We start from the raw sequence: 21,703 nt of genomic DNA on the forward strand, positions 1-21,703 counted from the left end.
CTACTTAGGAGAGAAAATACTTCAAGGTACAAAATGTGCAATTCTGTCGTGATGCTAACTGGTGGAGAAAGTAGGTAGAACCCAGCCCTGCCCTTACAGTATCCCTATCATAGATAGAAAGTGATGCTGCCAAACTCATAGTAGATGTTGTGAGAAGATTCTGTGGGTGCCTATTGAGCCCTCTTCTCTTAGAGAGGTGGGCTACCAAAGTGTTGTTGCAGTTGCTTCTCAGCCTGTGTTCTGTGTTACAATCCTGTTAGGACAGAATTGTTAATCTTCTCAGGATCTATATTGTTCTCTTAATAACCATTTAAACAGGGTTCACTTGAGAAACTAGGTCAAAATGTGGTTTATAGCTCCGTGTGCTCACCCACGAAACTGGGTTAATTCAATAAATGAGTTCACTTCCCATGAGGCAGTTTATTGCACCAACAAAGATCTTAGCAAGATAGGCACCAATAGGAAAACTGATAGAAAAAGCCAACAGTGAAACATTGCTGATTCTCTGCTTCTTACACTCAACATCTCCATTCTACTTTCTGGTATATATTCTTTTATAAACGCATTGTAATACCATCTTTTATTCCTTTTGTATCTACAGAAATTCAAAAGAGGAAGAGGAAGATGAATTATAACCATACATTGTATATAGATATAAGTTGTTAGGTTATATAATGAATTATAACCATACTTTGTATATAGATATAAGTTGTTAGGTTATATAATGAATTATAACCATACTTTTTATATAGATATAAGTTGTTAGGTTATATAATAAATATGTTATATATTAAATATGTTATTTGGCTTGTACCTTTTTTATTATCATCTTTATGCTCAGGCTTAAAAACATTTCAGAATAGCTAATGTCCCATCTGAAGCAACTGCAATTGGGTTCGGCTAAGTTTCTTATTACACATGGTCCTAGTGGCCACCAATGATAAAATCGATAGGTTTTGTGCTGTCAGCATAGAAAGAGATTAGTTAGCAGGAGAGTACAGCTGCATGGCCAGAGCCTCTCCCACGTTGAAGCAGACATCTCTCGGTGTGGCGATGGGGCAGAGGAGCAAGTCACCCCATTGCCGCCCCAAGAGATGCCTGTTGCGGCATGGGAGAGCACGGCTTTGCAGTTGGAGCTCAGGCCGGCCGCTGCTGTTCAGTCGCTCGGCATTTCCTTGCTTCCGCACATGCACAGAAGCAAGGAAATACCGGAAATTGGAAAAATGGTATGCGTGCGCACTTCGGCATCTGTACATGCACAGAAAGCTGAAGAAGGCATGCACACATGCGTGCCCATGTGCACCCCCCCACACCGGAGCGTTCCAGTAGGGCTGCAAATGGCAGCCCTTCACTGCCTATTAACATAAGGTTGGCATAACGAAGATACAAAATAGAGGTAAAAATCAGAAAGAGGGGAATACTGCGATGCATATTGTTTTATAACATGTTAAAATTAGCAAATAGATGAAAGGATAAGAAGTTGAAAGATGAATGTGTTCTGTGTAATATTAGAAGATGTGAGTATGACAAATGTAAGGTGATCAAAATTGTCAATTGTATTATTATTTTTGAGTATTCAGAGAATACTCAAAATGAAAATGTGAAATGAGAAATCAGACATGCATTTAAAAGTTACATACCACCACTAATAGGACTGTGACAGAGCAACAGTCATAAATATGAACCAGTTGCCAAGCATTTGAATTTGATCACATGATCATGGAGATGCTGCAAAGGTCATAACTGTGTAAAACGATCATAGGTTTTTTTCTCAATGCCATTGTAATTTTGAACAGTCACTAAATGAACTGTTGTAAGTCAAAGTCTACCTCTATTTCCTTGCCAACAGTGTCAGGCTAGAGCGGGGGCGTCAAACTCAGGGTATCCCTGCTGTCAGGGCACAGGAGGAAGTGAACGCGTGTAGGCCCAGCCCATACGATCCCAGCAGGCGCTAGCCCAGCAGGAGGAGGAAGGCACATACAGTGGGCTCAACCTATGCACATGTGTGCCTACCGCCTGTATGCCGCCTGTATGCCGCCTGTATGCCGCCTGTATGCCGCCTGTATGCCGCCTGTATGCCGCCTGTATGCCGCCTGTATGCCGCCTGTATGCCGCCTGTATGCCGCCTGTATGCCGCCTGTATGCCGCCTGTATGCCGCCTGTATGCCGCCTGTATGCCGCCTGTATGCCGCCTGTATGCCGCCTGTATGCCGCCTGTATGCCGCCTGTATGCCGCCTGTATGCCGCCTGTATGCCGCCTGTATGCCTTTGCGTTTGCCGGAATAGGTCAGGTTGGGCGAAAGCGATGAGGGACAGCCCTTACCATTTCCTTATCTTACCTTCTGTCTGTGATGGCAGTGCATGTCAGAGGTGGCATGCAGAGCTCTCTCTGACAGCATGAGCACCATCGCTCCTGGTCAGATCTCTGTGGAGTTTCTTTCATGAGTTTCTGTTTCTCTACAAACGACAAAAGGCTTTTGCCACACTGACATTGTTGGGATGCCCTACCTCCCGCCAGCCAACTGATCTGCACGTTTTCACTGCACATGCTGGCATGTCCATGCACTTGCATCCATGCATGCTTTTACATGAAGATGTGCATGCATGCCCATACATGCATGTATATTGATGCATGCGCAATTGCACATGCGTACCCCTTTCAGTTTGGGCGTGCATGCCTCTGTACTTTTGGGCACTAGGTGTCTAAAAGGTTAGCCATTACTGCCTTATCGTATCAGATTTACTGTATATCAGATGGAATGTCATGGCTAAACTTCATATGAAACCCAGTCAGCGTAACATGGGAATGGATAATGTAAGGCAAGCTAGAGTGAAGTACGCAAAGTTGTATAAAAATAATATTACTATTATTTTATTGCAAGATCCCCGTGCAAAACTCAAGTGAGAGAAAAGAAAAAAGAAAGCAAAAGACCAATTATATTGCACCCCCTGTAGAATGCATCTTCCAAGATTTGCAGGTGGGCATCTCACCCTGCCCTGTGGCTACCATATCTGGGCAAATTATGCATTGTACAGATCATTTCTACATGGATTAACTCTGTGACTTTGTAGGACAAATGGGAAGGAAGCTAACCACCAAATTTCAAGAACACAACTGAGCGGTCAGACAAAGACACCCAAACTCATTGGTAGCCTCACATTACAATGAAGAAGACACACGTTCTATTTCTCAGCTAAGATTGTGGCTATGCAGGTACAAAGATAGGCAGGAAAATGATTGAAGCTTGGGAAATGATTTCCTTCTCAGTTAACAGGAATGCTGATTTATAGCAGCTTATCAAGTACTTGGGAACTGAGGGCTTGTCAGCACAAGGAAACAACAGCCAATTGCCAGCCATCAACACATCAATTAGCTAATAGGAAGATATAACATAAACACCACTCACACAATAGCCCAAAGCACCTATTCCAGTAGAGAGAAGTTCTCTGAAGATAGTCCCCAGCATGAATCTGAAAGCTTGGAAGAGCAAATCTGGTCCCAATGACCAACCCAGATTTCACATTGCATCATTTTTAGGGGGCACATATAGGGGTGGACAGTAGGCAGGAAGGGGTGGAACGCATTTCCACTGGTGGAAATGAAGACGCATGTGCTGCTTCAGCTGATCGGCGGCTGTCACTTCCTGGGTGACTGGTCTCGGCTCACCTCTCCTTTTTTTCCCTGCTGCTGCTGCTGCTGCTGCTGCTGCTGCTGCTGCTGCTGCTGCTGCTGCTGCTGCGCCCCTTGTTTTTTTTTTCTCTTTCCTCCTTCCTGGTCTCAGATGAGCTTCCCTCTCTCCTACCCTGCTCCCCTCCAGCCTCACACAGCCACCTCCAGGCTGAGGTGCAAACAGAAGGCGTGGATGGAAGCAGCGCTAGCAGCATTTATGCTTCTGGCAGCACCCGTTCGCCTAGCTACCCAGTCTGTGGGTGGGTGGGGGACACAGGAATTGTCACCCCAGCGAACGACACTGAGAAGGTTGTAAGTCAAGAACTTAGCAGTTCACTTGAACAATGATGATCGTTCAAGCCACTCCCACCTGGTTACATGGCCGGCAAGCCATTCCTTCCCAGTCATATGACCATTAAGCCAGGCCCACAAAATAACCCACACCCAGAGTGTGGTAGTAAAAATTTTGGCTGCCCATTACTGGGCACATATATTTGCCATCATTCATGATTTTGTAGATCATTTGAAGTATTGGAGATGGTGAGAAGAAAGTTTGATTGTAGATAGAAGGGAATGTATTCCATTACATATATTCTGCAGAGCCTGCAAGAAGTCCCACAATTAAAAAACTTTCATTAAAATGATTCTTTAACTCAATTATTTTGTACTCATTTTCTTTTCAGTGTTTTTACAGGCGCAACAAGAAATAATTAATTCTATCCAACAGCAGAGACGTAAGATATAAGACATCTTCTGACATAAGATAGTGGCAAATGCATGTTCATTTGAAAAACACTTCTAAAGGAGCTTCAATAAGATGAATAAAATCCTGACCTCATGGTAATTGGGATATTATTTCCCTTATTCTCTCATTTGAGTCATAAGGTCATCTGATGCTTTGCCCTAGTTGTCTCCATTTTAGGGTATGGTGCATGAATGCTCATAAGAGGGTCTTCTCTATGGTGGCCCTAGCTCTGGAATACCTTTGTGGTCAGATGCATATACTATAGTGCCTACCATATTGATTTTTTGGCAATGGGTGAAGGCCTCTTTCCTAATTGTTTAACTCTGTAATATAGTGATGTAATTAATCCAAATTTTGCTGTTTAATTTTTGTTTTTTATTGACTCTTTAGTTGCATGAACTTTCCATATTTTTATGGCACCTTTGCAATTTAAATCTTTTAGATATCATTTGGGGGAAAAAAAATTCTGATAGTGGACATAGATTGCGTCAGAAGACACATCTGCTGAAAGATGGCAGAGAAAGTCATAAAGAAAAAAGGGAGCATAAAGAGGGAGGAATGAAGCTGGAAACAAACAAGCACAATGATTAATCCTTCAAGATGTGGAAGGCAGAACTGGACTTGGAGAAAACGGCTTCCTGCAATCTTTCTCTTTGGTGCCTCTACATGGAGGAGCATCTTTTTATTATCTTTTATTATTATTATTATTATTATTATTATTATTATTATTATTACTATTATTAATTAGATTTGTATGCTGCCCCTCTGCGAAGACTCAACAGCGATAAACAATGTGACAAATCCAATACTTAAAAGCAACATCTAAAACCCCATATCATTAAAAACCATACAATTTAATTATACCATACATAGGTAAATCACATTAGCTTGGAGATACCTCAAGTACCCCATGCCTGGCAGCATAGGTGGGTCTTCAGTAACTTATGAAAGGCAAGGAGGGTGGGGGCGGTTCTAATATCCAGGGGGAGTTGATTCCAGAGGGCCAGGGCCGCCACAGAGAAGGCTCTTCCCCTGGGGCCTGCCAGATGACATCTTCTTCTGCCTTCTGCTCCTGTAGGGGGCACTGGGCAAGGAAACTGCAACAATGTCTGGGATAAGGAAAAAAACATCTCCTCTAGCATACTGTGCACATGCATACACACACACAAACACACACACAACCATTCCAAGCTTGGAGACTTTTATCCACACCTAAGTTTGCAAACTGACAATCATGCCTGGACTTGGAGAAAAGGCTCTCTCCTTCCTCTGTAGATAAAAGTCCCCAAATTTAGAATGCGGTGTGTGTGTGTGTTTGTATGTATGCGTGCACACATGTGCACGTGCATGTGCATCTGCACACACTTGGATGCCAGCAGTTTGGGGAGCCAAGGAATTGTGAGACATTGAATTGTCCCCATGTCGAGTTGTCCAATGCAACATGTTCTGTCCTGATCCAGCCTTCCAAGTCAGCTGCGTTCAGTGACGGGTGTTGAACTGGCCAAACCTATCCAGCCACGCCCACCTAGTCACAGCAACCTGGCTGTAACTGGCCGCTGAAAGTCATAATACTGATGTTCCCCTCAATGAGACTGATTTAAGATAAAGATTCACTAAACTTAAATATTTCTGTGTCTAAAAATATATATGCCAAAGCTCACCCAGTCACATGATCCCCTCCCCTCACGCCACAGGAAAGGTAGGAAAATTTTTGAAATTTCCCAATATCTACCCCCATCCTCCCTTCACCAGTCACCCCATTTCCCCTTCTTTAGCAGTGCCAGCCCTAGCCTCACTTCCTCCCCCACCGCTGCCTGTTTGTTCGGGCTGCTTACCTTCTGCAGCAGCTGATCCAAAATTCAGAAGGCAATCTAACCAGATTTTTCAAGTGGCCCAATCAGACACTGCATCCGCAGCCACAAAGCGGCTTTCAAATAGGCAGCGGCTGGCCACAAGCCACCAAAAAATACCAGAGATCACAGAAAAAGCTGCTGCTGTCATCACCATGCCACCCAGTCTACGGAGAGGGGCGGCATACAAATAAATAAATAAATAAATGAATGAATAAATGAATGAATGAATGAATGAATGAATAAATAAATAAATAAATAAATAAATAAATGCGAAAGCGAAGGCAAAGGCAAAGGCAAAAGCAAAAGTAATACAAATAATACAAATAATACAAATAATAATAATAATAATAATAATAATAATAATAATAATGTTCTTTGTGGACATGCATCCCATTGCCTTGCAAATCCAAGCAACAACAAGGGGTGCTTTTTCTGCGACCTGCTTTGCTAACTGCTTTCCAGAAGCACCAGCAGCGGCTGGCTGGGTGCCACCAAAAATTCTAGTCAGCTTGCCTTCTGGACTTTGGACCAGCCACTGTGTAAGGTAAACAGCCCGAAAAAAGAGGCAGTGGTGGGGGAAGAAGCAAAGCTAGGGCTGTGTCTGCTAGGGGGGAAAATGGGGTGACTGGTGAAGGAGGATGAGGCAGTGAATGGGCAGTGGCTCTGGGGCAAGGCCAGAACCAGGGAGTGGCATATTCCAAGTCTTGGGTGAGGCGGACAGCGGCTCTGGGGCCTCAGGGAATAGTGGCACGTCCACAGCATGCTTGCTTACCCTTGGTGAGCTGAGCAGAGTGGGTGAGGAATGGATGTGACTGGTGAGGTAAAGCAAAGGCCTATATAGGGCTTGGATAGGTGGGGTGAGCATTGAGTGAATGGGTGGGCAGGGCAAGCATTGAGTGGGTGGGTGGGTGGGGCAAATGAACAGTGACTGGGTCAGTAGGGAAAATGAGCAGTAATTGGGGCCTAGTTTGTGGGCATGGCCAGCCAGTTCAGTGCCATTGGCCAAATTTCCATCACCAGTTCGTCCAAGATGGTGCAAACCGGCTGAATATCTCCTCTGCTTTAAACATTTTAAAGGCATTTCTCTCTATAAATACAATATTTATATTTTGTGAGCTTATCCAGAGTTGCTATATTTGGGAGATAGGCAGCATGGAAATCCAATAAATATAAGAAATATGAAAGACATATTTTATCCATCCACTCTGCCATAAAGCCCAGATTGGTGGAGAGCTACATTGATAGTTGTCCTTATGGAACTTTGTACCATCATCATACAGGATCTCTGGAGCTCAGCCAGAGTGAGCATTGGATTGTTGGTTACCTTTCTTACTAAGGCCCATCTCCACTAATTACTCAGTTTGACTGAGTGACCATCTGTTGGAAGCTCTTGGTTGTGTCAAAGATCTTCCATTTGAGAATCATGGAGGCCGCTGTGCTCTTAGGAAACTTGAGCAGAAATTATATTGTAGCCTGTCTTAGATCTGCGCCTTGCAATAATCCTATTTCTGAGGCCTGTAGGCTGTTCCTTTGACCTCATGGTTTTTGTTCTCCTACAGTATGCATTGTCAGGTGTGAGGCCTTCTATAATCCCTTTCCAAATCATGTCAAATCAATTTAATTTACCATAGTGGACTCCAATCAAGATGTAGAGACATGTCAGCAACATCAAGGGAAATGGGAAGCACCGGCCTTAAATTTCAACTGTTATTACAGAGGATCTGAATACTTATGCCAATATAATATTTCAGGTTATTTTTTTTAAAAATAATTTTTCTGACGTTTCTAAAATTCTGTTTTCACTTTGTCATTATGGGGTTCTGAGTGTAAATCAATGAGAAAAAAATGAATTTCAACAACTGTAGGATCAGGCTGCAGCATAACAAAATTGACAAAAATGAAGAAGTCTGAATACTTTTGAATGCACTGTACAGTATATTGCTTAGATCTTTGCTCCCTTTAACCATCCATCATTCCTTCCCTACAACCTAATATAATATAACCATTTTTATATTAAGACATGTCTCTGTCTATTTGTATGGGTGGGCACAGAATGAACAAAAAATATTCATGAAACAAATTATTCCTGAATGCTTGTATGATACTGCTACATGAAGCAATTCATAACTTCTCCCAAACATTTGCTCTTTAGAGAGATATCTTTAGAGATCATTTAATTATTAAAGTTTTATTACTGCTAGCAGGTTAATTCATTATTACAAAGAACCACGAATATCCATATTGTAATAGGAAGGGCTCTTCAAAAGAATCCCAACTTTATGTCTTTTAAGTAATTCCAGAATTCCAACATGTGTGTGTCTGTTTGTGTATGTGTGTGTGTTGATATACCTCTTCTACATGCTTGCTAATAAAATGAGTTGAAATAATTATATAATGCCATTGTTTTTGTATTTGCCAAAACAGTACATATGTACTGTGCACATTTTGTCTATTAAGATCAAAACATTTAACAATTTGGTCATAATTTCATGGGTACGAAGCTCTTATCTCAATCTAAAATATGGAACAGAAAGCAAACTGAGTTAGGTTTAGCAAAAACCATACTGTCATTATAGGAACTTACCTAAGAAGAAAGGATCTCTAAGAACAGCATGAAAAGCTAATAATAAAACTTTGACATCTAAAATCTGGTCTATAGGAAGTTTTCAACTAATTCATGGAGAGAACAGTTTACCTCTAACTTTCTGTATGTAATTTTTTCTTCATCACATTATTTCAGCAACCCTACTTTAAAAAAAATACATGAAGCAAGACAAAATAACATTTTTGTATGTATGTATCAACCTCAACTGAATTAAGTGTGCTAAAGATACGTGCTACTGCAACAGTTTTATTAATAATTGTGAAGATGCACCGTGTGAACATAACTAAATCAATAGCATAACTTATATGACATTTTTCCAGTTAACATTTGTCCTTTGGAAGCCAACATTTAGGATCAAATACTTTTCCCTTGACATATCACAGTCTTTCTCTTCTCACAAGAAATGCTGCAGGAATATGGGGATGCATGTTAGGATCGGCAAAGGAGCTTATTATTACTTCTTCTGAAAGAGGCCAAGTGAGGCCTCACAGGTGGGCTCAGGCATGATCTGGATCTTTTGGTTCTTCAGAGCTGCCTCTCTCATCTTGTAATACATAAATTCATTTTGCTGGAACATGCGCAGCTCCATCTCAGACTGAATACGCATGTCCTAAATAAATGCAGAAAAACTGCAAATTACAACATATTCAATTTTCTAAATGCACCATTCTAACTGTAGTCTATGGAAGAAATCTTTACTTTCAGAGTTAAGTCAGCTATTCTTATCATGGTTTTCTGGGCAAATTGATAAACAATTCACTACGTTCTTCTGTCGCTATTATGTCTTTGCATTATTTCAACAATTGCTAGTTGTGGAGAAGAGCAAGAAATTTGCTAATTCTTCATGTAGATAAATAGCTACATGGATTCAGTTCCAACAAATTCAACAGTTTGCGTCACAAATAAAATTTTGTTAATCACATGATAATTTCTGAATCCAAAAATCACACTTGAAAATCACTTACTTCCAGATCTTTGGTAATTGGATGTGTGGGTCCATGAGTCACCAAAAGAATAGCATAAGCTTTGCAAATCATCCCATGGCCTGCTTCAATAAGCCCAGCATGCCAGTGGGTGACCCCAGTTCTCATGAGTGCCATCCCAAGCTGGGCATTTTTGGGATGGTAAAGCTTTCTGAAGGAAAAAGAGAAGAAGCATGTTGTACAAGTATTTTTTTAAAAGAACTTTTATTAAAATTTTCTCATAGAATAAAAGACAAATCAAAAGAAGGAAGGAAGGAAGCAAGGAAGGAAACAAGCAAGGAAAAAAGGAAAGTTAAGAAAGACAATAACTTCCATCCTTCTTTTCAACCAGAAGTTGCAATTTTATAATTCCTCTTAGATAATATTCAAATTACCTTCAGGTAATCTTGTATATGTGCAAAGTTGCTATAGGGCACTGCATATTTCTGTTTTTCCCCAAATGCCATCACTCTGCTTAACAGCTAATTCCCACAGCACTGTTACATAACTTACCAAGCCTTTATTACAACTATTATTTCATCCTTCCTAGTTCCTGATTATATGACTATAATCAGTAAAGGGCAGCCAAAAGTTTTACTGCCACACTGGGTGTGGCTTATTTTGTGGGTGTGGCTTAATGGTCATGTGACTGGATAGAATTGGCTTGCCGGCCATGTGACCAGGTGGGGATGGCTTGAACGATCATCATTGTTCAAGTGAAGTGTTAAGTCCTCGACTTACAACCTTGTTGCTCGCTGGGGTGACAATTTGCTTCATGTTTCCCGCATTCTCCTTCCTGGGTCACACACACACACCGCCTCAGGCTGGGTAGCTAGGCAAACAGGTGTTGCCAGAAGCATAAATGTTGCCAGCGCCACTTCCACCCATGCCTTCTGCTGGCACCTCAGGAGGGAGGTGGCCACATGAGGCTGGAGGGAAGCCAGGCAGGAGAGAGGGAAGCTTGTCCCAGGCCAGGAAGGAGGAAAGAGTGAAAAAAGCAATGAGTGCATACGCAGCAGCAGCAGGGGGGAAAAGGAGAGCTGATCCAAGACCAGTAATCCTGGAACTGACAGCCACTGATCAGCTGGATCTGCGCACACATCTTCATTTCCGCCAGTGGAACTGTGTTCCAACCCATCCTGCCTGTTGTCCACCCCTGACTATAATCATGTTGCTTGTTCAATTATATTGTTTTTATTTGTCTCCTAGTGTGACTTGACAGCTTATTAGTAACCTTGACTATCACTAAGTGTTGTATCTTTTTATTCTTTTTATTCTTGATGAATGCATTTTATTCTTCTTATGTACACTGAGAGCATATACGCCAAAGACAAATTCCTTGTGTGTCCAATTACACTTGGCCAATAAAAAATTATATTCTATTCTAAATGTGCCTGCATCTCCAAGAAACAGGTCAAAGAGTGAAGAAGTGGTTAAAAAGGTGGCTTCCACAGTTCTCTGCTGAGTGAAGTTTACTGTTTTAAAAATGATATTGTCACAGTATTATACAGAACACAAATATGCAAAGAGGAAAACAGCCACTTGCTAACCCATTTGTATCTGCCCAAAAGGGGAATCCAAGATTTGTATCACAATTGCAAATTTATCTGGGATTAAGTAAGAATTCTATTTTGATTATATAGATAGAGGGAGAAAAAAACACTATACACTTCAATTATTTAAAATACAGTGATACCTCGTCTTACAAACGCCTCGTCATACAAACTTTTCAAGATACAAACCCGGGGTTTAAGATTTTTTTTGCCTCTTCTTCCAAACTATTTTCACCTTACAAACCCAAGCCGCCACCACTGGGATGCCCCGGCTCCAGTGGGAAACAACACTTCCGGACTTCAGTGTTTTTGCGATGCTGTAGAGGAATCCCAGCAGCGCAAAAATGGGTGCTTCGCTGGCAACGGAAGTCTGGAGGTGGGGTTTCGAGGACTTCCATGTTTTTGCGATGCTGCAATTTCGCTGAGGCTCCCCTCACTGGGAAACCTCACCTCCGGACTTCTGTTGCCAGTGAAGCACCCATTTCTGTGCTGCTGGGATTCCCTTGCAGCATCACAAAAACATGGAGGGGAGCCTCAGGGGAATCCCAGCAGCACAAAAACAGATGCTTCGGCTGGCAAATGGGGTGAGTTTTGGGCTTGCACACATTAATCGCTTTTCCATTGATTCCTATGGGAAACATTGTTTCGTCTTACAAACTTTTCACCTTACAAACCTCATCCTGGAACCAATTAAGTTTGTAATACGAGGTATCACTGTATTTATATGAACATTTCCGCTTAAAAGCATAATTAATAATTTAGCCCTTATGCAGTACTGTTATGACCCTAACTTGGTAATATTGATTTCTAAGAATCCTAAATGCTTGTCCTCTTTTCTTTCAAATAGGGCATTTTTGTGATTGAATAAAAGAGGGTTATCAAGTCTGCTTATTTTATAATTTCTATAAATCGGTTACTGAAGAAAAGAGAAGAAAGGGGACTCTGGACACATACAGGTAACCATCCACCATCTGTTTTGAATAGCCAGAAGCCTCATCGAAGAGTTGAAGGTAAGAGAGAACTTCAGACAAGATACTAAGAATTCGCAGCCGATAAATATTGGTTTCTCCCAGTACTGGTTCCTGCCGTGTTAGACACTCTCGGCACAATTTCACCACCTATCACAATCACAAGAACAAATAATCAAAAAAGAGGGACTGAATAGAACAAAGAGATCTCCCTTTTTGGGCATAGCTCTAAATGGCAGATCAGTTTTGACAGTGAATCATAACCAGTCTCCCCATAATTTTTTAAAAAAGTTTTATAATTCATCTGGAATAAATCTAGGATGGTGCAATAATAATGCAATAGCATTAGGGTACAGTTCTACAGTTCTATACTTCTATATATTTTAAGTGTGACTCCAAATTTTTGTAGTTAGAAAAGCCATGAAAACAGAGCTCTTTCAGAGTGTGGGATGTTCAGGTTGTACTGATATTGAGATTTTATTTTTTGTTTGTGTACAAACAGTTAAATCAAACTTTTATTAAGATATTCGCTTGTATTGCTTGGGGATTGACCTAGAGTTTTCTTTTTCTGGTGTTGTTTTTACTGTTTTAATCTTACTTATTATCTAACACCAAATACAACTGAAGTCAATGTCTTCTGCAACTATAAAACTGTAAAAAAGCAGATTTGTCCCAGGAAGTTTTATGACATGGTGACATAAGCATAAGAATTGTCTCTTTCTTTATTTCATCTGTCTGCCTTTTAAACGTTGAAGGAACAGTTAGTTACCCCAATACAGTAGTCTTTATAGGCTAGGCATCCTGGACCTCTTGGATTCTTCCAATTGTGCATTATATGGGAAGGGCTGTAAATAAGCTATTATAGTCAGGTTCTTTCACATTACCAATTGGCTTTTTATGCACACAAACACTTAACCAAATACTCCCTATATTTATAAGATATATTTTAGGCTTATTTAAATAAATTTTGTATATTACAGACTTTGTGAATGATTCCTTAAAATGCAATAAATAAAACTAATCATATGAATTTTAAATCAATCCATTATTTATACTCTCATTTTTATATCCAAAATAATATGAAATAATACTTCAGTTTGCAACATTTTGCTGTTTTGTTTACAGTAAGGAATATAATAAGATGATAGCATTTAAATCTGTACAAACTGTATTTATTGTTGCATATTATATATGTCTTCATTGGGGTTTTTTGTACTGAACTGTAATATTTTTTACTAATCTTTGGCTGCAATAAATTGAAACACTTGTTATAAATGTGCATAGATTCCCATAAATTTAAACCAATAATGGGACAGAGCCAAAAAACTCCCTACATTCTTTATAGCTTACATTATCTGGAGGTTAATCCCATGAACAAAAATCATATTTGTTTTTTCTAGATTAGCACCATCCTTTGAACCTGCATTTCCACAAAGGTAGCTTCACTTTTTAAATTTTCCGCCAATGTAATAGTTGAAAAACACAAAACCAATATAAATGATTTATTTTACATTTTGGTCAAAATCTGTATTGAGACAGCCAGTCTTACTTGACCCTCAGTATCAATTAATCTAAGAGGATAGCGTACTTTAGATTACCTTTCCTGCTGAGATGGAGCCAAACATATATTATTCATATATGTTTATGTGTCTAGCTGTCTGTCTGTCTGTCTATCTAGTTATCATTTGATAAAATAATAGAGAGACATTCATGAGGGATGATCTTTTGGGTTGCTAAAATCCAAATGCAAAATGAAAAGCAAAACTACTCACACAGAGAGAGAAAGTGCTGGCCTATCATAATGGCCTGCATGAGAGGGACATCCTAACTCCAGATTGGTGGGGTGGGGAATAGCAGACCATATAATGCACTTTTCTCAAACATGGGTGCCGTCACACATGCAATCCTCTTGGGAGGGAAGATACATAATGACAGATACTATATATCTGAAGATAATGTGTGGAGAATACTTTATTTTGAACACGTTTCCCTTGCTAGTCAAAAAGTCCCATACTATGAAGCAAGAGCTGGCAAATTTTTGTCAGGGTGAGGATACTCTTTTAAAATTTCTCTTCTTTTTGACAATACGCAGGACACAAACGTAACAGTGAGCTTTTTGTTCCATTTTTAACTATTATGGAAATGTCATTTTCCTAATCACGTTTGTTTCCATATTTTAAAAAATGACTGGCACTTGCCTAACTTGAGGTTCACAGAAAAGTGATCAGATGGGCCACATTGCTATGAAGTCCTAAGACAGAGATGGGTTCCTACTGGTTTGGACTATAGAACTAATAGTAACATGGTGGCTTGGAACACTAGAACCAGCAATGACCCAGGCCTGCCATGCCTCCGAACTACTCTCTCGGCCGCACTATAGGTGCCACCATCTTGTTTTTAAGCTTCTGTGCACTCACAGAAGCTGGATTTTTAGCACTACAAATGCACATGTGTAGTGTATCAGAAAGCAAGCTGGCAGCGAGGAAAACTAGAAGAACCCATCAGTGTCCAAAGAGATGGAAAAAGATTGCCCTGTACCACTTAAATTACTGGGAAGGAAGTCATTGCAGAAAATCCAGTGTCCAATAACTTACTTCATGGTATACCCCATCCGAACGAGCTTTATCAACTTTTTTCATGGTTTCCTTTCACCACTTCTTGAGATGGTTTCCTTTCACCACTTTCACCGCTTCTTGAGATGGCTATGAGAAATAAGTGGAACATGTTAGCGCGTGCTCCTCATTTGTCTTGTCATAAAACAAAACCAATTTTCTTTTTATTATCAAGATAATGTCTTGGAACAAACCTTTTGAGATTCACTTTAGCTCATTTTTTGTATTGGAACAAATTCAAATAATGGCAGCGAAGATGAACAGAGTACTAAGAAGATTGAAGGAAGAGGATGTGTTGAATTTTGAGAAAAGACACTGAGAGATTTTGGTAGCATGCTTCAAACAAATGCAAGGTTCTCACATAGAGGAAAATTAACATTTACTCTTTTCCCAGTGGGTAGAAGAAAATAATAATAAAAGTAAGTTATGGGAAGGCAGAACCATTTGAATATTAGAAAAAAAATCCAAATTGTAATAGAAATATCATAGTACCATCAATTACCTGGAAAGATAGTAGCCTTTTTTTAACCTGGTTCATTAAAGTGCATATTAAGTAATAATCAAATAAAATGTTTTCACCTGGCTTAAATAAATATTAAATTAAATCCTGAGCAGAGAGTTGGACTTAGTGGTCAAAATTGTCCTTATTGTCCTATGAAAAGTCAGACAGCTGAAAAAAAATAAGCATTAACGGAAGTAGAAACTTTGCTTATTCCCATCATCTATATTACTTGCTATATTACAGCTTTCTCCATAGAAACATAGAAGACAGACGGCAGAAAAAGACCTCAGGGTCCATCTAGTCTGCCCTTATACTATTTCCTGTATTTAATCTTAGGATGGATATATGTTTATCCCAGGCATGTTTAAATTCAGTTACTGTGGATTTACCAACCATGTCTGCTAGAAGTTTGTTCCAAGGATCTACTACTCTTTCAGTAAAATAATATTTTTTCATGTTGCTTTTGATCTTTCCCCCAACTAACTTCAGATTGTGTCCCCTTTGTCATGTCCCTAGCAACAGCAGGGGGCGATATTCGACGGTTCTTATGTTCACTTTCCTATTAAAAACACTTCCCTCCAACTTTCTATGATGACTCAATGCTGCCAATTTACTGCAGCCAAAGAGGGTAACCTTCTCACCATCACTGAATCCCTTCTGCCAATTCACTGCCACAATTTCTTCACAAGATATCTCAGCACTGGAAATTTGCTATGGGTATAACTTGCAGCAGGGGCTGGATGGAGAGTGAATGGTTGACAGAGGGGAGTGGCAATGGGTGGGGAGAGCATCATGTGGGTGGGTGAGTGACCAGGGGGACAGAGGGGGGCAGTGGTAGGTTGGCTATGCCCCGAATGCTGAACAGGCAGTGCAGCTACCGTGGGTGATGGGGCAAAGGATGGGCAGCCAGCGGCATGTGAAGGCTTCCCATTTTGACCCCTTCACTGTTGTGGTTGCCTCTGAACCTTGGCTCTGACCTGAACGAGCAGTTTGGCTTTGGCAATGTGCAAGGCAAGTTTTTCTAAAGCAATGCTGCCATGGCTTTCCAAGTTTTGTTTCTTAAAGTGCTGCTACTCTGCAATATTTTTTAAAAACGTTGCGGCTCAGAAGTTTGTATGTGTTGTTTGGTTTTAAACATGATAGGGTTTTATATGCTTCTTTTTAAATATTAGATTTGTTTCGCTATAACATTGTTTTTTATTATTGTTGTGAGCCACCCCAAGTCTTCGGAGAGGGGCGGCATACAAATCTAATGTATTATTATTATTATTATTATTATTATTATTATTATTATTATTATTATTATTTCTCTTAAAGTGTCACTTTGCAACAAGCAAAAGAAATCTTGCAAAAAGGCAGCAGCGCTTAAAATAAAAACTTGCAGAACTGTGGCACTGTAAAAAAAAAAAAACTGGCCCCACCTATTGCCACAGCCAAACTGCCCATTCAGCCTGGAGCAAAGGCACAGAGACAATGGCAGTGATAAGGGGGTCAAAATAGAAAGCAGAGAGTCTGCGGAGAGGGGAGGCATACAAATCTAATAAATAATAATAACAATAACAATAATAACAATAACAACAATAACAACAACAACAATAAGAAGAATTATTATTATTATTTATTCTGTCAGGCTCTCTGGTAGACTCCTCCCAAAAATTCACAGGTACAAATTTCAGACACACACACGTTTGAAAATTCAAAACAATGTCCTTTATAAGGAAAATTCACTTAACCTAAGCCCTCTTTTGGTATAGCAAAGAGCACTAGTCTCCAAACAAACTGGTAATTTGTACAAGTCCCTTATCAGTTCTGTGATACTTAGCTTGCAGCTGTGAGGCAATTCACAGTCCTTCTTCTTTCACAAAGTGAAACACACTTTGCTCTGATTTAGTTTCAAAGCGGGGGAAAATCAGCACACAAACGCTCAAAGTCAGTAAAGCAGTCACAAAACACAACGATCAGATAATCCTCTACAATGACCAAACCCACAGGCTGCTATTTATAGCAGCCTCACTAATTACCACAGCCCCACCCAACCACAGGTGGGCTCATTTTCTTTGATAATAATCTCTCAGTTGTTGTTGCCTATGCATCGCTCTCCGCATGTGTGGCTGTATCATTAACTCTTGCTCTGAATCCAAGGAGGAGCTAGATAATTAATCTCCTTCTGAGCTGTCTGCCACACTCTCCTCCTCCCTGTCACTCATGTCTTCTTGGTCAGAGGAGCCTTCATCAGCAGATTCCACCGGGGGCAAAACAGGCCTGCAGCATGTGGATGTGTCCCCCACATCCACAGTCCTTGGGGCAGGAGCTGGGCCAGAGCTAACCACAATTATTATTATTATTATTATTATTATTATTATTATTATTATTATTATTATGCGCTCCACCCGGTGCTTCTGCTGCTACCGTCCAACCTCTGATAGCCTGTTCATTTGCTTCCCATCTGGCACAGCCCACACCATAGAGGTAAAGGTATGGCAGCTAGCAGCATCAAGTTGTATCATTCTGTTTTCTAGGATGATTACGTATATTGTTAAAATAGCAATATATTTTCAGTGTCTAACAGAAATTTGCCTTACAGTGATAAATTTAGACAAAATGCCACATGCAAACAGCTACTTGCAAAAAAAAAAAAACCAAAGCCCCTTGAAAATCCATATTTGCAAGTCAGTGCCAATCAATTTGTCAAGTCAAGTACAGTACTACAAAACTGGCAAATTAAGTGAGCAAAACTACATGAATTTCAAGAAGGTATTTCTAATGTTAGTCTGAGTAGAAACAGCATTGTAAAAAGTGTAGACTTATAGTAAGTAATTAAAGATAGGAAAGTTCAGTTGATGTAATGATTTAAGACTAGATAGCAGGAGACTGTGAATTTTATTCCTGTTTCAGGCAAGAAGCCAGCTGAGTGATTTTGAGCCAAGGACTTGTCCAGACAGTCACTCAAGTTTCTTTGAAATATTTCCTTTCCATGGTTCTCATACCTGGTCCATGTTGTCTCTTCTCCACCTAAACTGCACCCCTTCACTTCCTTACCATAGTTTCTCACATAAGAGCCTAAAGTTACAAAGTTTTAATAATTACCTTGGAGTATAATATTTCATGTCATAGTGAGAGCCAGAGTCCTTGCATTTGTTGAAGACCAAGGGCACTAAATATTTTTCAGTAAAATGAAAATAGAACATATAATTCACAGTAAAACTTAGTTCATTATTATACTGATTTTCTTCCACACATTCAAATTTCTCTTTATTCACTTTCCTTAGATGTCCCTGATGCCCCAAGAGATGGGTGAACCAATAGGCCTGAGTGTTCCTGATACTACCCCATAATATATTCTACCCACTAATCTTCTGCAATATGTAAACATTTATCCATGGGTAAATCAACCTGTTAAATAATTCAGCAAGGGAAGATACATCATGTTTCTCAATCTTCTCAATCTTTGCGAAACGCTATATCGTGATTTTTCCACCCGATGACGTCACTCCCTTCCTTTCTCATCTTTCTTTCTCTCTCTCTTTCTCTATCTTGCTTCTTCCTCTCTCACACTCTCTTCCTCCCTCTCTCATCTCTTTCTTTCCTTCTCTCTCTTTCTCTATCTCTCCCCCTCTTGCTCTCGAGCGGCGCGCGGCACCCAGGGAAGGTTCCTTTGGCCGCCCACCAGCTGATCTGCTCGGCAGTGCAGTAGCAGCGAGGAGCCGAAGATGGGGTTTCCCCTTTGCATGGGCAACGGGGAAACCCCATCTTCGGCTCCTCGCTGCTACTGTGCTGCCGAGCAGATCAGCTGGTGGGCGGCCGAAGGAACCTTCCCTGGGTCTTCAACTCCCAGAGCGGCGGACAAGCGGTGGCCGGACAAGCGGACAAGCGGCCGGACAAGCAGAAAAGCGGCAGACAAGCGGCGGGTGGAAAAGCGGCGGACAAGCGGGCAGGCAGGCGGCTCCTCAGCTGCTGGGTCTTCCCAGGTGCGGAAGTAAAAACACCATCTGCGCATGCGCGGCCATGGAAAAAGGGGCGCGCATGCGCAGATGGTGTTTTTACTTCCGCACCACTACATCGCGAAAAATCGATTATCGCGAGGGGTCTTGGAACGTAACCCTCGCGATAATTGGGGGATCACTGTATTTGGGTGGTGAAACTGGCAAATGCAAGCTACCAATAGAAGATATCACTCTTCCAAAAAAAAGACTATTTGCCTATTTATAATTAAAGATGATTAATGGACAGTATTATTTTTATATTTTTCAAATAAACGTCTTAGTAATAGAAAGTAGAAATATTCTTGGTCCCATTTTTTTTCATAAAAGAAAAATATTTTCAATAAAATAGCAGGTATAAAATAGGGAAATTATTTCCCCCCACCCACACCCAGTTAATTGCAAATTGAGGGAAAGGGCGGCTAAGAATAACGGAAAGTATTGAACAGAAAGGAAGGAGCGAGAGATGAAAATATTGCTATTAAAAAGTATGGATGCCCTTAAGATTAGGCGTACTAAAGTCAATTGGGCTGTGGGGGTCCACAGTTGTAACACTTTTTTCTCCCTTTCCAGTTACTTTTTCCATTCCTTTCCCTAGCTGTTTCCTCACCTTTCCCTCCAGTCCAATTCTCCTTTCATCCTCTATTGCAGTGTTTTTCAACCAGTGTGCCGCGAGACATGGTCAGGTGTGCCACGAAGAAGGAAGCTCAGGTTCTGGTCTCACAACTTTTTGCTGACAGAGTGAGAGAGAGAAAGAAAGCAAGAGAGAGAGAAAGAGAGAAAAAGAGAGTGAGGAGAGAAAGCAAGAGAGAGAGAAAGAAGGAGAGGAAGGGAGAGAGAGAAATGAGCAAAAAGGGGAGGGAAAAAAGAGAAATGAGAAAATGATTGAGACAGAGAATGAGAGGGAAGAGAGAGAAATAAAAGAGAGAAGTGACTCTTGATTTAAAGCATATGATAAAAAGCACCCAAAGAATAAGAGAGAAACCCCCCCCCCCAGCCCTCACCTGTTTTTGGAAATGGTTCAAGAGTGTACACACACACACACAAAAGGGTGGGGAGGAGACAGGGATGGAAAAAGAGAGGAGAGTGTCTTAGGGTGTCATTTTGGTTGGTGGTGTGCCCCAGGATTTTGTAAATGTAAAAAATGTGCCGCGGCTCAAAAAAGGTTGAAAATCACTGCTCTATTGCTCTCTTTTCTTTTCGGGATGAAGTATGGGGTGCTAGGGTCTGTATGCTTGTGTTTGTGAGAGAAGTTTCTCTATGTAAGAATTGTCAGGGGATAAAGATCAGTCAATGTTTAAATAGCGGCAATCTATCATGCCAGCAAATAATTTAAATTAGTCATTAAGTTGAGTCCTGAATTATTTATTTTTGGGCTAGTTCTTCCTTTTCTTCAAAGGTAGATTCTGGGAGGGTATGTGTATCAAGAACAATTATAGTGAACTGATGAGCATGTGATGATTTAATCACCCCAAATCCACCAGCAATCATTTATTAGTTAGGACATTTGATAAAATGGTTTTTCTATTAGCAGTAGCAGTTAACTGTAGATATCATCATCATGTCCCCCCCCAACAAATATCCCTAATATTTATCATCCCCAAGTGTGATAAATATGAAATCATGAGAGAATGCTTTTCAGTATAACTGGGAAGGGGGGGGGCGGAAGTAAGTCTTCCTTTGGAAATCAAGCTGTACTCAGCTATATAAATTACTTTGAGCTACTTTTTTTCTAGCTATAAGTAACATGCAGTATTTTGTTTTAGTAGCTAGAGAATGATGGCCAGGCATTTGTTTGGTGGTTTGTTGCTTTATTTGTTTATTTGTTTATTTATTGTATTTTTACGCCTCAGACACAGGGCGGCTTACAACATGTTAACAATAGTACTGTTTAACAGAGCCACCATATTGCCCCCACAATCTGGGTCCTCATTTTACCCACTTTGGAAGGATGAAAGGCTGAGTCAACTTTGAGCAGGTGATGAGATTTGAACCGCTGACCTACAGATCTACACTCAGTTTAAGTGGCCTGCAATACAGCACTGGTATTTCCTATTATGATTCTGACCCAAACACATTAATCACAAATATCTGAGTGATCTAATAAAATCAACTCATTATTTGTAAAAGAGGCCACTACCCATATGGATGCCATGGTTCTAGGAATTCTAGGATGCCAGGAATGATGCTAAACTGATGGCATGAGTGGCAGTTTCCTGCAACCCCCATATAAGCTCTTCAGCTATTGGCTGA

General features: G+C 40.5%; 1 pseudogene; it reads right to left on the minus strand.

Moving 5' to 3' along the window:
- Window positions 1-9,327: 9,327 nt before the first annotated feature.
- Window positions 9,328-18,466, minus strand: LOC139153855 (histone-lysine N-methyltransferase SMYD1-like; annotated as a pseudogene).
- Between the last annotated feature and the right edge of the window lie 3,237 nt (window positions 18,467-21,703).

This window comes from Erythrolamprus reginae, chromosome Z (assembly GCF_031021105.1).
Source record: "Erythrolamprus reginae isolate rEryReg1 chromosome Z, rEryReg1.hap1, whole genome shotgun sequence".
In the NCBI taxonomy this organism is placed as follows: domain Eukaryota; kingdom Metazoa; phylum Chordata; class Lepidosauria; order Squamata; family Dipsadidae; genus Erythrolamprus; species Erythrolamprus reginae.